A 13,660-nucleotide genomic window follows, 5' to 3' on the forward strand; every position below is an offset into this window, starting at 1 on the left:
AGAAACCCTGGAGGCTAGGAGAGCTTGGAGCCCTATCTTCAAAGTCCTAAAAGATAAACAATTTCAACCAAGAATAGCCTACCCAGCCAAATTAAGCTACAACAGTGAGGGATAATTAAAATCTTTCCCAGATATTCAATCCCTAAGAACATATGCTGCAACCAAACTACCTCTACATGAAACACTTAAGAAAGTACTAAACGCAGAAGAAAAGGAAAAAAGAATAATGTTCTTCACAAGAGTACAGGAAAAAAGAATGAAATACACATGAACCAATCCCAAAACCAAAAGAAAGACAAAAAACCAAGTGGAAGAACAACAACTGTATAAGAACTCTATGATAGGGACGGACTCTCACATTTCAATAATTAGCCTGAATGTGAATGGAATAAACGCACCACTGAAAAGACAGAATACCAAAATGGATAAAATATCACCAGGTAACAATATACTGACTGCAAGAGACCCATCTCACTAGAAAGGACATGCACAGACTCAAAGTAAGAGGATGGAAAACAAATCTTCAGGTGAATGGAACACAAAAGAAAGGAGGAGTTGTGATCCTAATTTCAGACAAAATACCATTTAAGCTATCAAAAATTTTAAAAGATACAGAGGGCCACTACATAATGATAAAAGGTTCACTCCACTCACAGGAAATATCTATCCGAAACATATATGCACCCAAATAGGTGCGACAACTTTCATAAAGCAACTTCTAGGAAAACTAAAGAAAAATATTGACTTCAACACCATAACTGGGGATTTTAATACCCCACTCACGACCCTAGACAGATCATCAGGACAAAAAATCAGCAATGAGGTACAGAACTTCAGTGTGACTCTTGACCAAATGTACATAATTGATACCTACTGAACACTATATCCAAAGAACACATAATACACATTCTATTCATCACTGCATGGAATATATTCTAACATCGACCACATAATTGGCCATAAATCAATCATAAGTAAATTTAAAAGGACCAAGAATTTACCATGTACCTTCTCAGACCACAGTGGAATAAAAATAAACATTAACACCAAAAAGGGCCCCCCAAAACTCAGAGAGACATGGACACTAAACAACAGGATGCTAAACAACTCCTGGGTCAATGATGAAATCAAAATAGAGATCAAAAGATACCTGGAAATAAATGAAAAGAAAGAAACATCTTACCAAAATCTCTGGGACGTCATGAAAGCTGTAGTAACGGGGATTTTTATCCCTACAAATGCACATGAAGAAAATGGAAGGATCACAAATTAACAGCCTAACAAGCCACCTAAGGAAGCTGGAAAAGCAAGACCACAAAACCCTAATTTCAGCAGAAGAATCCAGATCACCAAAATAAAAGCTCAAATCCAGGACATAGAAGACAAAAAGGTAATACAAAAAAAACAATGAAACAAAAAGCTGGTTCTTTGAAAGGATAAACAAGATTGGTGATCCCCTAGCTGGACTGACCAAGAAAAAGAGAGAAAAAACCCAAATAAGCACAATCAGAAACACAAAAGATGAAGTCACATCTGACCCTGAAGAAATACAAAAGATCATTAGAGACTACTATGTACACGTGTATGGAAACAAACTTGAAAACCTCAAGGAAATGGAGGACCTTCTATCATCACACAACCTGCCTAGGTTGAAATAAGAAATTGAGACCCTAAATAGACCAATAACAATAAAGGAAATTGACTACATGATAAGAAAACTACCTACCAAAAAAAAAAGCTTGGTCCAGATGGCTTTCCAGCAGAATTCTACAAAACATTGAAGGAGAAGCTGATACCAATCCTACTGAAGGTATTTCAGGTGATTGAGAAAGATGGAACCCTCCCCAAATCATTTTACAAAGCTAACATCACATTGATACCCAAGCCAAGTAAAGACCCAACAAAGAAAGAGAACTACAGGCCAATATCTTTGATGAACACAGATGCTAAAATTGTCAACAAGATCCTAGAAAACTGGATTCAACAACACATTTCAAAAATCATCCATCATGACCAAGTAGGCTTCATCCCTGAGATGCAAGGCTGGTGCAACATTCGTAAAACCACAAATGTAATTAAATACGTCAACTGGTGTCAAAACAAAAACCACATGATTATATCACTAGATGCAGAAAAAGCTTTTCATAAAATCCAGCACCCCTTCTTGATAAAAACCCTCAAACATCTAGGCATACAGGGAACATACCTCAAAATAGTAAAAGCCATCTATGAGAAACCACAGCCAGCATACTCCTAAATGGACAAAAATTGGAACCATTTCCCCTGAAAACTCGAACCAGACAAGGATGCCCACTCTCACCCCTCCTGTTCAATATAGTATTGGAAGTCCTGGGTAGAGCAATCAGAGAAGAGAAGGCAGTCAGGAGTATCCAAATAGGAAAAGAGGAATTCAAGTTATTTCTCTTTGCAGATTACATGATTGTGTACCTTGAAAACCCAAGAGAATCTGTCAAAAGCCTCCTTACACTGATAAAGACCTTTGGCAAAGTCTCAGGATACAAAATAAATGTACAAAAGACAATCGCATTTCTCTACACCAATAATAAACAAACAGAAACCCAAATAAAAAGCACAATTCCCTTCACAATAGCCACAAAAAAATGAAATACCTTGGCATCTTCTTAAGTAGAGACGTGAAAGACCTTTACAATGAAAACGACAAAACTCTGCTAAAAGAAATCAAAGATGACAAAACAAGTGGAAAAATATCCCATGCTCATGGATCGGAAGAATCAACATTGTGAAGATGTCCATCTTACCTAAGGTAATCTGCAAATTCAATGCAATACCCATCAAATTACCAGCAACATTCTTCTCAGACCTAGAAAAAAACAACAGAGGAATTCATATGGAAACACAGACGACCAAGAATAGCCAGAACAATCCTCAGCAAAAAAAAAAACAACAAAGTAGTAGGTATCACATTACCAGACTTCAAACTTTAGTATAAAGCTACAATCATCAAAACAGCTTGGGACTGGTATAGGAACAGGCATATAGATCAATGGAATAGAATTGAGATTCCAGAAGCGAAACCTCAATTTCTCAACCAACTCATCTTCGACAAAGCCTCCACCACCTACCACTGGGGAGAGGAGAACCTATTCAGTAAATGGTGCTGGGATACTGGCTGACCACGTGCAGAAGATTGAAACAGGACCTACATCTATCCCCATACACAAAAATTAACTCTAAATGGATCAGAGACCTAAATGTAAAATCTCAAACCATAAGAACCTTAGAAAATGAAAGACATGTCTTCATGGAAATTGGAACTGGCATCCAATTCCTGAACAGAACCCAAAACCCACAGGCCATAAGAGGTAAGATAGATAAGTGGGACCTCATTGAACTGACAAGTTTCTGCAAAGCCAAAGAAATGATCAAGAGAGCAGGGAGAGAGCCTACAGACTGGGAAAAAATATTTGCCAACTCCAGGTCTGACAAAGGCTTAACGTCTTGGACCTACAAGGAACTCAAACGTGCTGAAAAGAAAAAAACAACCCCATTATAAAATTGTCAAAAGATGTGAACAGACACTTCACAAAGGAAGACATCCGAGCAGCCAACAGACACATGAAGAAATGTTCAACCTCACTAATCATCAGAGAGATGCAAATCAAAACCACACTGAGATACCATCTAACTCCAGTCAGAATGGAAATTATCAATAACTCCAAAAATAACAGTTGCTGGAGAGGGTGTGGTGAAAGGGGAACACTTCTACACTGTTGGTGGGAGTGTAAATTAGTGCAATCTCTGTGGAAAACAGTATGGCGATTCCTAAAAGCTCTGAATATCAACCTCCCATATGACCTGTGTAATCTCCCTATTGCAAACATACCCTGAAGAACTCAAGTCACTGTATCAAAAAGATACCTGCACATGAATGTTTATCGCAGCATTGTTCACAATAGCAAGAACCTGGAAGCAACCATGCTGTCCATCAAAAGAGGACTGGATTAAAAAAATGTGGTACATATACATGATGGAATACTATGCAGCCATAAAAAAGAACAAAATCATGAATTTCGCAGCAAGCTGAATGGAACTGGAGTCTATAATACTGAGTGACCTCTCACAGAAACAAAGATCTGAGTATCACATGTTCTTACTCATATAGTGGACCTTGATCATCCAAAGTATTACCATAAGTAAATGACTGATAATGTTGGGAAACTATGGGGGGGGGATGGGAAGGAAGATGGGATTAATGGTAGTAAATATCTGTCTGGGGACGGGGAGACACCTCTTATCAACAAGGGTGCCTGAACCAAGCATATTTGTATACCTAACCCTTAACTGTACCCCACAATATCATAATACAAAATATTGATTATTAAAAAAAAGACTCCAAGAGAGTAGATAGTTTACCCAGGGTCACACAGCAACCTACTCAGTAAAAGAACTGGGATTAGAGTTGAAGTGTCTTTGAGCTTGTAGATTATGCCAAATATTCCAGCCTCACTCCCTCTAGTGTCCCTCACTACAGAGGAATTGCTCATTCCCTTTCTGGTGGACTCAAATATGGCCATGTTACTTGCTTTGACCAATGAAATGAGAGAAGAACTGATGTGCATCACTGCTAGGAAGGAGCTTTAAGAGAGCTGAGCTGTGCTTTGCTGTAATGTCTTTCTCCTTTGCCACAAAACCATCATTGTTGTCAACAGGGGACCACACCTTCAACCTGCATCCCAGAGGAACAACAATGTGTATCCAACCACAATGATGTAGCATGAACAAAAAAAATTAAACATTGGGACACAAGGGGCTATTCATTACTGTCACATAACCTACCTTAGCTTGACTGATGCATGCTCTTAAGAGATGTGTTAGGATACTAAACAGATGAAACCCAGAGCACATAGTCTACCCAACCAGCACCTAAACCGTCTTCTCAAAATCAAGACAACCCCCAAATAAAAAAATAAGAGGTCAGGGAAGAGTGAGAATGTGAACAACCATTCAGTAAGACTCTGGGACTAGACTGATGAGAGACAAAATAATAAGCCTTAGACTGGCTTCAGTGGCTCACACTTATAATTCCAGTTATTTGAGAGGCCGAAGCAGGAGGATCTCTTGAGACCACCCTGAGTAGCATAGCAAGACCTTGTCTCTACAAAAAGTATTTTTTTAATTAGCCAGTTGTGGTGGCAGCCTGTAGTTTAAGCTACTCAGGAGACTGAGGCAGAAAGATTGCTTGAGCCCAGAAGTTCGTGGCTGTAGTGGGCTATGATCATGTCACTGCACTCCAGCCAGAGTGACAGAGTAAGACCCTGTCTCAAAATAATAATATAATAATAAGCCTTACCTGGTGATTAAGAGACAATGTACTACAAAGAGTAACACCCTCTGCAGGATGTTGATGATGGTGAATGGTAGGCAATGACTGATCCAAGGGTCTTCCCTACTCCTTCAACCATAAAAAAACCAAGGCCCCAAGAACAGGCCAGGATAAATAGTTGAGCAATGGCTTTAAATGTCATGACTCTGGGGGAAAAAAAAGAGTAATAATAACGAATGTTTATCAGGCACTGGCTATGCTTTTAGTTCACATTCATGCTAACAAAAGTGCTTTTGAGAATTTCCTGATTTAATCCTCACAATAACCTCACACAGTTATTAAGTGACATATGTAAAGTCACACAGCTTGATGATGACTGAACCCATGTTACAGTCACTGCAAATCACTGAGAATAATGTCTTTTCCTTTTCCAGGAAATGACTTATATGCAAAATCTTCTACATGGAAGATTTGTGGGAAATGCCTTCTAGAAATCTGTATTAAAAAATTTGGAGCATCATGCCTGTAATCTCAGCACTTTGGTGGAGGCCAAGATGGGAGGATTGCTTGAGGCCAGGAGTTCCAGACCAGCCTGAGCAACATAGATCTCATCTCTACAAAGAATTAAAAATTAGCCAGGTGTGGTGGTAAACTCCTGCAGTTCCAGCTACTCGGGAGGCTGAGGTGGGAGGCCTGCATGAACCCAGGAGGTTGAGACTGCAGTGAGCTGTGATCGTCCAACTGCACTCTAGCCTGGGTGAACAGAGTGAGACTCCAACTCAAAAAAAAAAGCAAGAAAATTTTAGATGATGATGATTTCCTGATTTTGGGAGATGCATAGTGTTGGGTTTCTTGAAAAATAAATTGTGTTTCATGTAATGGAATGGGATTTTGGGTTGTAAATGGCTGGAAGAGCTGATGTGTGTGAGTGCATGTGTGTGAGTACATGTGCGTGTGTGTGTGTGTGTGTGTGATAAGCCTTCACTCATACACACATCTGTAGGGAAAGGGGTTATACCAAGCAGAGTGACACTCTGACCCTCCAGAATTGAGGCAACTGAACCTAAGAGATGTCAGGTTGGTCTGAAAAGTCCATGAGAGCAAATCCAAGGTCTGGAATTGAATAGCTCTCCCTTTAAGTTGTATCCACATGTGACTCACCAATGCCCAATACTTACTCACCCTTGGGTAGGATGGGCCATTGGCTCATGTTATCAATGGGGTGTTAAGTAACATCTGCCATGTTGGTTGTATGTATTCTGTAAAATGATGCTAATCAACACCCAGCATCTACCAAATTCCTACTTAATATCAGTTGTTGCCATCATTCTTTTTAATAGATTAGACTGGTACCAGTGACAATTGAGTTTCTACAATCAAGGACAACAGACTCTAGAAGTGGATGGACCCTAAGGGTTGAGGAGAGGATGATGTTGTGGGTACTCTTTTTTTTTCTTGAGTCAGAATCTCACTTTGTCGCCCAGGCTGGAGTGCAGTGGCATGCTCATAGCCACCACAGCTTTGACCTGCTCGGCTCCGCCGATCCTCCCACCTCAGCCTTCCAAGTAGCCAGAACTACAGGCATGCACCACCACACTTGGCTAATGTTTTGATTTACTGTAGCAACGATGTCTCACCAAGTTGTCCAGGCTGGTCTAGAACTCCTGGACTCAGTCAATCCTTGCCTCAGCCTCCCAAAGTGCTGGGATTATAGGCTTGCACCACTGTGCCCTTCAATATTCTTGACATTAATTTCATATGAAGAATGTAGTGCTCAAAGGAGATACTTGATGAATGTTCCTCAAATAAGGTAATGGAGGAGAGCCTTCAGTTACTTGAAAATTTCGCTATGTTGCCCAGGATGTTCTCAACTCCTGGGCTCAAGCAATCCTCCCATCTTGGTCTCCCAAAGTGCTGGGATTATAGGAATGAGTAATATTTTATATTCTTCTTTAATTGTCTTTCTTATTTTTTAGTATTCTTTAAACTTTTGTTATTTTTTAAAATTTTTATTTTAAAGATGTGGGGTACAATTCAGGGTTAGATATACAAATGATCATTGTACAGGTAAAGTTTGGGCCTCCCTTTGGTCCCCACTTCATTTTGTTTTAGATAAGGCACTCTTATTGATGAAGTGTGCCCCCTCCCTCTCCTGGCAGTTTCCCACTACTGCCAATCCCTTTCTTATACTATTATGATAACTGTTCAGGGTCCACTTATGAATGAGAACATGTGGTACACAGTTCTTTGTTTCTGTGATCACTGAGTATCTAGCACCAGGGAAGTTTGTATCTTACTTCTGTTTGGGTTATTTCTTTCTCAGGAAGAATGATTCTGTAGGAACAATCTGTGGGTACTACTGATTCTGGTAGCTTCTTACCTGGTGTCCTGAATGGTTGAGACTTCTATGTTGAGTGAGGAAAGTTTACTTCTCAAAATCCATAGAACTTGAAAGTAGAGCACCGGGTTTATCTGTGGAAGTAGCATGAAAAAACAACTTGAAATTTTCTTTTGAGGTCATTTCATGCAATCCAACTGCAAGTGGACCTAAGATTATTTTCCCAAAAGATATAGGCTTAATAGGGAGTGCATGGGCTGGGTGCAGTCATTCACACCTGTTATCCCGGCACTTTGGGAGGCCAAGGCAGGAAGATTGCTTGAGCCCAGAAGACCTGCCTGGGCAGCATAGCAAAACCTCATCTCCACAAAATAATCAAAAAATTAGCCAGGTGTAGTAGTGCATGCCTGTAGTCTCAGCTACTCGGAAGGCTGAGGCAGGAGCTACTCAGAAGGCCTGAGCCCAGGAGGTCAGGGCTGCAGTGAGCCATGATTTTGCCACTGCACTCCAGTCTGAGTGACAAGAGTGAGACTTTGATGCAACAACAAGAACAAAATGACAGTATGGACATAGACTCAGTACACACCCTACGGCTATCAGTGCTTTACTAGACTGTCTCTACAATTTGTCATTCGAATGTGGAACTGAAAGCAGAATGGTGTTATTAATAGCTATGCCAGGCAGCAGATGCATCCAGATAGTTTCCAGAAAACAGGAAACTATGACACCCTATGCAGAGGAAACACTCAATATTCATCGGATAAATAAATACAAAGTTTTAAAAACAAATCCACATCAGAGGATTATATTATGTCAAAGCCACTAGCGACCCAGGGGTCATTTAGGAGCAGACATATGAGGACAGTCTTTTTGGAAAGAGGGCTTGATCACATTAGGTTGTATTTCCTTATCTTCACTTCATCTCCCTTTAACAGAGGAGAGACATTTATGTATATTTTGCCCACCCAAGGAGGGCATCCCCATAATGAATAATGGTCACGTACTAAGATAATGACAGCCATTGGTCCCATAAAGCTCCAGATGAAGCCTTTTTCAAGCTTGAGCCAGCAGCTGTTGAGAGAGCGATCAAGGTTAGCTGTTTATTCCTCAGAGGAAGGTAGAGAACTCTTGGAACAAGACCTGAAGAGTGCTAGGAGGCCTTTGGTTCAGAGCCCAGGTTTTAGATGGAGTCAGCCACGGGTCCCCACCCGACACTAGCTGTGTGCACGGAGCCTGTTTCTCCATGTGTAAAATGGGGCTAATGAAAGCTTTAGAAAGATTCGATGATTACCATAGCCATTTATGAAGGCTTGAAGTCAGCTAATGTCAGTTCTCCAACTTTGTTCTTCATCAATATTGTGTTAGCATTTCTGGGTCTTTTTTTTCTTTCTTTATTTTATTTTAAAGATGCAGGGTACACATCAGGATGAGACACATAAGTGGTCTATGTGCAGATGAAGTTTGGGCCCCCCACTCGTACACTCTTCCCCTGGTTTAGGGTCAGGTAAATGATGTGGTGTTATGAGCCTCCCTCCCCTTCTTGCAGTATCGTGATTAACGTTCAGGACCCATTCTTGAGAGAGAACACGTGGTACTCAGTTCTTTGTTTCTGCAATAGATCACCTAGTATGATAGACTAAATCCACCCAAGTTTCTGCAAAATCCATAATTTTAATCTCTGCCAATAAGCTTTGAGATCAATTTGTCAAAACCCAGGAAACAATTTTCTGGGATTTTGATTGGGAATATGCTGAATTTATAGGTTGAGCTGGGGAAAATGAGCATCTTTACAATATTGAATCTTTCTACCCATAAATATGATGCATCTCTCCATTTGTTAGGGTCGTCTCTGATTTTTTTCATCAAGTTTAGTAGTTTCCCTCATGTAGAACTTGTAGGAAAGATTAAGATAATGTGCATGAAGCAGGATTTTCAAAAAAGACTTAAATGTGATTAGGAGTTGGATAATAATTGCTATAAGGAGAAAGATTTTAAAAATTAACTATCACCATGAAAACAACCAACACAACTTAATCATACTCTGTACACCAAGTACTATGTTGCCCAAGTGCTTTGTATTCTGTTCTGGCTTATGTTGGCAAAGGTAATATAACTTATACTTAAAGAGGACCTGGAAGTAGGAATCTCCAACACTAAGTGGGCAGAAAAGCTTCCAAACTGGAGTTATATTCCAAGGGTTTCAAACTGTGGTCCATGGGACAATCCAGTCTACCACTTGATTTTTGTTTTTTTGCTTGTTTGTTTTGAGTAGGACTGTTGCCCAGTCTGGAGGGCAGTGACATGTTCACGGCTGCCACAGTCTCATTCTGCTGGGCTCAAGTGATCTTTCCACCTCAGCCTCTCAAGCAGATGTGACTACAGGTGCATGCCCCCATGTCTGGCTAATTTTTTATATTTTTTTCTTGTCATGTTGCCCAGGCTGGTCTTGAACTCCTGGGCTCAGGCAATTTTCTAACCTCCACCTCCCAAATTTCTGGGATTATAGGCATGAGTTACCCAACCCACCACTTGTTTTTGTAAATAAAGTTTTATTGAAACACAGTCATGCTTCTTCACTTACATAATATTGATACTGCTTTCACACTGTGAGGGCAATGTTGTGTAGTTACCGTGGAGACTCTATGCCCTGCAGAGCCAAAAATAGTTACCAGTTGGCCCTCTATAGAAAAAGTTTGTCAATCCCTGACAAAAACCTAGGAAATAATTTTCTGGGATTTTGATTGGGATTCTATCTCCAGAATCATTCTGGTAGGACGTAGGGTTTAACCGAGTGACAACGTATCTTTGACTCCAAGGAGAACAGCATCATACATGGTGCTTTAGCCCATTGGCAACCTGCTTCCTGACCCAAGCACCATGACCAACACATCAGCTTCTTCATCTCACTGTTGTGTGCACCACTCTACAAGCTTCCTGAGGGAAGCATCAGAACATGGCTCTTCAGAGCTCAGCACTGGCAATTCTGACTTGCTCTCCTTGTAGTTCTGACCACGGGAAAGTTTATGACACACACTAAGCCTCAGATGTCCTGTGTGTGAGACAGTAAACTGCTGACTTTGTAGGGTTGTGGTGAGAACGGCATGAGCTACTGCAAAGAGGAAGCACTGTCTCTGATGCATCATAGGATGTTGATAGCAGGTCATATTGCTGTTAGTCTTTGCATTTGAAGATTCATCTCAACCCATTCCACCTACTCTTCCAGAATCCAACAGAACATGTAGCCCATGAGTTCTTCATGTGGGGTCATGGATTTGCTTTCCTTGTCCCTGCATTAACTGAAATTGTATTCAAAAATTCATATATATGCAAATTTGTCTGGGGAAGAGAGGCTCTGACTTTCATCAAAATTCTCAAAGCGATTCAACCCCACAGATGCTGAGAGCCATTGCTGTAGAAAGAATATAAAATTCAACCTTGGTCAGGTAGCATAGCAAGACCTCGTCCCTACCAAAAAATAAAAAAAAAGCTGAGCGTGGTGGTGCGTGGTGCCTGTAGTCTCAGCAACTTGGGAGGTTGAGGTGGGAGGATCTCCTGAGCCCAGGAGGTTGAGGCTGTGGTGAGCCATGATCGTGCCACTGCACTCCAACCTGGGTGACAGTGAGACCCTCAACTCAAAAATTAAATAAGTCAGTAACACAAAATTCAGGCTTAAGAAAGCACTGGCTCAACGTATAACTTACAATTGAAAGATGGACTTTAATTTTAAATCATGTGGGGACCACGGACTTCCACCATAGACACACACGTCATGCTTACTGAGTCAAGGTTCCATAATTTCAGTGTCCGACAGCTGCCGACACAGCAACAATCACAGCTGGGATCCCGTAGCCAAAAGGGTACATGAGCTTCTTGAATCTGCTGGTGTAGTTGACCACCTTGAGGTTCCTCACAGTCAGGAAGAGGTGCAGCCCCTCCAGGAGCATCCAGGTGAAGGAGGCCAGGTAGAGAAAGTGCAGCAGCCTGGCCATGAGGGAGCACAGCACCTGGAGGGAGAGAAGTATGGGGGGGTGTGGGGCAGATGGGGTCTGTCGGTGATTATAGCCTCAGCGTTTCCTGGAAGTCACCTGGAATTTTCACTGGGACACCTGTGACATTTTGCCCAGGGGCAACACATTTTCTGGGGAATCTCACTGGCCTTTGAAGTCTGCTCACCTCATGCATGGAGCAAGACAGAAAACCAAAGAAGTCCTGGCAGCAGCCCTGAAAGACATAAAGGACAAAAATTGGAAGATGAATACTCCACTGCCTAGGCCCGTTGGTGGGTAAGTCTAAGGCCCTTGCTCTATGCTGCCCCCTGGGGCTCCTCAGTGGAATTAGGCTCCAGTTGCCCCCAGTGGAAACTGTCTTAAAAAGCCATCTGATGACTTTTTTTTCCTGTGTTGTGTCGGTTTTTAAAAAATTACTTTTTGGGTTTTTTTTAGATTTAAGGGGTACGTGTGCAGGTCTGTGACATAAGTCTGTTACATGATGGCGAGGCTTGGGCTTCTATGGAGCCTGTCACCCAGTGGGTGAGCCTGGTACCCAGTGGGTAGCCTGTCACCCAGGTGGTGAACCTGTCACCCAGGTGGTGAGCCTAGTACCCAGTGGGTCATTTTCAATGTACCCTCCCCACTCCCTGTCCCCATAGGAGTCCCAGGTGTCTGTTGCTCCCATCCTTGTGCCTGTGTGCTCCCACTTTTTAGGGAGAACATATGGGATCCCATTTTCTATTTCTGTGATAATTCCCTTAGGATGATGGTGTCTCTAGCTGCATCCATGTTGCTGCCAGGGACTTTGCTATTTTTTATGGCTGTGTAGTATTCCATAGTGTATATGGACCACATTTTTCCTTATCCAGTCCACTGTTGATGGGCTTCTAGGTTGGTTCCATGTTTTTGCTATTGTGAATAGTGCCATAATAAACATGTGTGTGCTGGTGTTTCATTTAATGACTTTTAAAAAATTAAACATTTATTATCATAGTGAATATGTCATTTTTTTCAGTGGGTAACAGTGGAAAACGTATTTTAACATGTTTAAAATGTATCGGAAATCTCTCCCATTGATTAGTACTATTCAATATATTGCTTTGTTTTAAAGTGAATTTTTCCTAGAATGGAAAGGCTTAATTTTTTTTAAAAGTAAACTGAATTTTAATTTTGGGTGACTACTTATTAGCAACATTCTCAGATTCACCAGCATAACATATTTTTACAGTCATCCTGGCAAAATAAATAAATAAATAACCAGAGATCTGTCACCACCTGTAAAATTGTTTTTCTTTTTGATATGCTGTCTGAATCTGTAGGAACTTGAACAATGTGCATTCCATCATCATAAAGGGGTTTCTATGTATAAACCTCAGTTACCTGGCACCATAACTTTGGTATGTTTGTGATAATATCTTAGTGTCCCTTTTAAATTAATGTCCCAGACATCTGCCTTGCTGGCCACCCCGTTAAGCTAATTCAACACAGAATGACTCGGGAAGAAGGAGGTCTCACAATGACAAAGTGCATGAGGTTTATCTAGGCAGGAACCCAAGCAGAGCCACAAAGTAAATTCATGACTGACACCGGGATATTTAATGACTGCACTCCTGCCTCTGTCTTATTCCCCACCCCCACCCCCAGGCCAATGTTTCTTGGATCAGTCCCAAAGAAGCAATTTGTACTCCAACCTTTGTTGTAGAATCAGTTTTGGGGGCAGAAAGTTAATGAACACATGGTATGCAACCTCCACCATTCACCAGAGCTGCCCTGACACAAATAAAAGTATTTTTAGGGCAACCTTACATCATTTTCCATAGATGGAAACACCAGGGTCACTTGCCACAAACAAGATAGTCATACACATAAATACTAAGAAAGTAAATATTAAAATGTATGTCTGTGCTTATTGCAGCATTATTTACAATAGCAAAAACACGGAACCAACCGTGCTGCCCATTGAAAGAGGTCTGGATAAAAAATGTGGTTCATATGCATGATGGAATATTATGCAGCCATAAAGAAGGG

At 41.1% G+C, this 13,660-nt stretch overlaps 1 pseudogene; it reads right to left on the reverse strand.

Annotated features, from left to right (window-relative positions):
* Nucleotides 1-4,986: 4,986 nt before the first annotated feature.
* Nucleotides 4,987-13,660, reverse strand: part of LOC110594409 — a 35,562-nt pseudogene continuing 26,888 nt past the window's right edge.

This window comes from Carlito syrichta, unplaced genomic scaffold (assembly GCF_000164805.1).
Source record: "Carlito syrichta isolate Samal-C Ts95f unplaced genomic scaffold, Tarsius_syrichta-2.0.1 Scaffold315171, whole genome shotgun sequence".
NCBI lineage: Eukaryota > Metazoa > Chordata > Mammalia > Primates > Tarsiidae > Carlito > Carlito syrichta.